Source organism: Stegostoma tigrinum, chromosome 32 (assembly GCF_030684315.1).
Source record: "Stegostoma tigrinum isolate sSteTig4 chromosome 32, sSteTig4.hap1, whole genome shotgun sequence".
NCBI classification, from domain to species: domain Eukaryota; kingdom Metazoa; phylum Chordata; class Chondrichthyes; order Orectolobiformes; family Stegostomatidae; genus Stegostoma; species Stegostoma tigrinum.
The window spans coordinates 33,411,690-33,416,689 of record NC_081385.1 but is presented as its reverse complement, the minus strand read 5'-3'; the positions used below and the strand labels follow the sequence as shown (position 1 = coordinate 33,416,689).

Here is a 5,000-nt window from a genome sequence, read left to right as displayed (position 1 = left end):
CTCACACACTCTCTCGCCCTTACACCAACACACACCTCTTTCCCTCACACACATATGCGCACATTCTCACTCTTTCCCTCCCTCTCTCTAGCTCTCCCACCTCTCACTCACTCTCTCTCCTCACACACACTCACATCTACGCACACTCTTTCTCCTCACAAACTTACACTCTCAGTCTCTCCCTCACACACTCGCGCACACACTTTCTCTCTATCTCTCTCTACCCCCCCTCCCCTCCACCACACATACTCACACACACAAACATAAACACTCCCTTTCAATCTCACACACACACACTCTCTCTCCCAAACACACGCTTTCTCTCTCTCTTACACAGACACACACATTCTCTCCCTCACACACACACGGTCTCTCTCACACGCACACCCACGCCCCCACATACACACACACGTACATACAAATGCACACACACACACCTCACTCACTTCTTCACAGTCTCTCTCTCTCGCTCGCTCTCTCTCTTTCTCACACACACACACACACACACACACACACACACACACACACACACACACACACACACACACACACACACACACACACACATTCACTCACTCACTGTCTTTCTCTCCCCCGACACACACACTCTCTCCCTCTCACGCACACACATTCTCTCCCTCTCACACACTCTCACATCTGCACACACACACTTACACTCTCAGTCTCTCCCTCACATACACGCGATCTCCCACACACACATTCTGTCTCTCCATCTTCCTCTACACCTTTTTGCCCCCACCACACATACTCACACACACAAACATGCACACTCCCTTTCTCACTCTCACACGCACACGCTCTCACACACACACATACACACTCTCTCTCTCTCCCTCACACACACATTTTCTCCCTCACACACACACTCTCTCTCTCGCATGCACACCCACACACATAAACACACACACATACTCACATACAGACTCACTCTCTCTCTCATGCACACACACACAACTCACTCACTCTCCCTCACACACACGCACACATACACACCTCTCTCCCTCACACACATATACATACACTCTCGCTCTTTCCCTCCCTCTCTCTAGCTCTCCCACCTCATACACTGTCTCCTCAAACACGCATATCGACACACACACACACATTCTCTCCCTTTCTCTCTCTCTCTCTTTCTCACGCACACATACTCTCTCTCTCCCTTACACACACACACTCACTCACTTTCTGTCACTCACACACATACTCTCTCACTCTCTCTCTCCCTCCCACACGTACACACTCTCTGCCATACACGCACACACACACATTCTCTCCCTCACATACACACTCTCTCTCTCCTTCTCACACAAACACATACACACACACACACAAACACATACACACAAATGCACACACAACTCACTCACTCTCCCTCACAAACATTCTCTCACACAGACATTCTCTCCCTCACACTCTCTCTCTCTCACACACACACACACACACACACACACACACACACACACAAGCACACTCTCTCTCTCTCACTCCTCCACACACACACATTCTCTCCCTCACACACACTGTCTCAGTGTCACACACACACACACACAAACACGCACAAACATACATACACACAAACGTCTACACACACGCACACAAACACACACACACACACGCTCACACACACTACTCACCTTCTCACTCTCCCTCACACACTCTGTCTCTCTCTCCCATACTCACACACACTCTCCCCCACAAACACACTCTTTGATCCTCTCACATACACGCATTCCTTCCTACACACACACACACAAATCTCACTCACTCACGCTCTCTCACACAAACACACTCCTCTTCCCTCACACACACACACTCTCAGTCTTTCCCTTCCCATCTCCACCTCTCACACACACTCTCATCACACACACACACACACACACACACACACACACACACACATACACACACACAGAGCAGGAAAAAAGAAGAAAACACACTCAATACACAGGAAAGGAAAGCCCTAAAAGGACGCAAAAAAGATAAAAACATCGTTAACCTAGCTGCAGACAAAGGACGCTTGACAGTCATCTTAAACTGAACAGACTACATTGAGAAAGCGAACGCACTGCTTGCCGATACCGACACTTACCAACAGGTGGCTATAGGCCCGACCCCACAACTAGAGAACCGAATCACAGCCTTACTCAAAAAACTTCAAAAATCTGGAGAATTAAACAAGAGAGACTTACAAAAAATGAAACCAGATGGATCCAACACACCACGCTTCTACGGACTACCAAAAATTCACAAACCAGGAGCCCCCCTCAGACCCATAGTCTCACTACCTGGAACACCAGCCTACAGATTAGCCAAGGAACTACGCCAAAGACTAAAACACCTAGTAGAAGACTCCCACCACTCCATTCGCTCCACCCATGACATCCTGAACACCATCAAAGACAGGCTTCGTCAGAGGCTCACTGATGATGTTACCTAGAATGGTGATGAAACGTCTGAAAACTAACCTTCCAGCTCAGCGAGCAAACTCACATCCAGAACTTCAACCCGAGCTACAAATCTTCTCAAAACTCGCTAACACACGCTCTCTATCTCTCTCCCTCACACAACTCTCTCTCTCTCCCACCCACACACACACTTTGTCTCTCTCTCTCTCTTTCACATACACCCACTCTTTGTCTCTCTCACATACACACACTCTCTCTCTCACACACACACTCTCCCACACACACACCTCTCTCCTTCACACACTCTCGAACTCCCACACACTCTCTCCCTCCCTCTCCCCCCACCACACACACACACACACACATAAACACACACACACACACTCTCTACCACACACACTCACACACATTCTCACTCTCCCACACACAAGCACACACACACATTGTCTCCCTCACACACTCTCTCTCCCACACACACTCCCTCTCCCTCACACACACACTCCCTCTCCCTCACACACACACTCCCTCCCACACACACACACACACACTCTCTCCTACACACACACACACACACACACACACACACACACACACACACACACACACACACACACACAGAAAATACTCTCTCTCTTTCTGCCACTTGCACACACTTTCTCCCCCCCACCCACATACACACACTCTCACACAAACACACACTATCTCTCTCTCCCACACACACAACACACACACACACGCACTCTCTTGCTCTCCCTCTCCCTCCCACACGCGCACTCTCTCCCACACACACATTCTCTCCCTCACACACACTCTCTCTCACACACACACACACAACTCACTGACTCACTCACTCACTCTCCCTCACACACTCTCTCGCCCTTACACCAACACACACCTTTTTCCCTCACACACATACGCGCACATTCTCACTCTTTCCCTCCATCTCTCTCGATCTCCCACCTCTCACTCACTCTCTCTCCTCACACACACACACATCTACGCACACTCTTTCTCCTCACAAACTTACACTCTCAGTCTCTCCCTCACATACTTGCGCACACACTTTCTCTCTATCTCCCTCTCCCCCCGTCCCCTCCACCACACATTCTCACACACACAAGCATGAACACTCCCTTTCACTCTCACACACACACTCTCTCTCTCTCCCAAACACACACTTTCTCTCTCTTACACAGACGCAGACATTCTCTCCCTCACACACACACGGTCTCTCTCCAATGTGCACCCACCCCCCGCACATACACACACACGTACATACAGATGCACACACACACACACACACACACATACACACTCTCCTCTCCCTCTCCCTCCAACACACACACACGTTCTCCCACACACATGGAAAACTCTCTCTCTCTCCCACATGCACACACTCTCTGCCCCGCACATGCACACACACACACACACACACACACACACACTCTCACTCACTCTCTCTCCCCCGACACACACACTCTCTCCCTCTCGCACACACTTTCTCTCCTCAAACACACTCTCTCTGTCACACACACACAGACACAAACACACACACACACTGTCTCCCCCGCACACACACACAACTCACTCACTCTCCCTCCCTCACACACACTCTCTCAGTCTCACACACAGACACACACACACACACACACACACACACACACACACACATTCTCTATCTCTTGCTCTCCCTCTCTCTCCAAAACACACACTGTCCCCCCCACACACAGAAAACTCTCTCTCTTTCTGCCACATGCACACACTTTCTCCCCACCCTCCCCCACACACACACTCTCACACAAACACACACTCTCTGTCTCTCTCCCACACACACACACACATTGTCTCCCTCACAGACACTCTCTCTCTCTCTCTCAGCAAACACACAGACACATGAATGTACACAGAGAACTCACTCACTCACTCCCTCTCCCTCACACAGTCTCTCTTTCTCTCTCTCTCTCACACACACACACACACACACACACACGCACACACACACACACACACACACACACACACACACACACAGACACACACTCTTTCTCCCTCTCTCACACACACACACACACATTCTCTATCTCTTGCTCTCCCTCTCTCTCCGAAACACACACTGTCCCCCCCACACACAGAAAACTCTCTCTCTTTCTGCCACATGCACACACTTTCTCCCCACCCCCCCACACACACACACTCTTACACAAACACACTCTCTGTCTCTCTCCCACACACACACACACACACATTGTCTCCCTCATAGACACTCTCTCTCTCTCTCAGCAAACACACAGACACATGAATGTACACAGACAACTCACTCACTCACTCCCTCTCCCTCACACAGTCTCTCTTTCTCTCTCTCTCTCTCTCTCACACACACACACACACTCTTTCTCCCTCTCTCACACACACACATTCTCTCCCACACACACACACACACACACACACACACACACACACACATACACACTCTCTTGCTCTCCCTGTCTCTCCCACACACGCACTCTCTCCCACACACACATTCTCTCCCTCTCACACACTCACATCTGCACACACACACTTACACTCTCAGTC

At 50.0% G+C, this 5,000-nt stretch overlaps 1 protein-coding gene across 7 annotated transcripts in view; it reads right to left on the bottom strand.

The window, feature by feature from the left end:
• The window catches only part of LOC125466945 (CMP-N-acetylneuraminate-beta-galactosamide-alpha-2,3-sialyltransferase 4-like), a 116,376-nt gene that overhangs the window by 99,576 nt on the left and 11,800 nt on the right, over positions 1 to 5,000 (bottom strand). For 6 of the 7 annotated variants that reach the window (XM_059639064.1, XM_059639069.1, XM_059639067.1 and 3 more), the window contains exon 1: positions 2,211 to 2,677. The exons of the other annotated variant lie outside the window; for it this stretch is intronic. The gene's annotated coding sequence lies outside the window, so the exon portion shown is untranslated. Of the gene's footprint in view, positions 1 to 2,210; positions 2,678 to 5,000 lie in introns of those variants that run through there. 7 annotated transcript variants of the gene reach the window in all.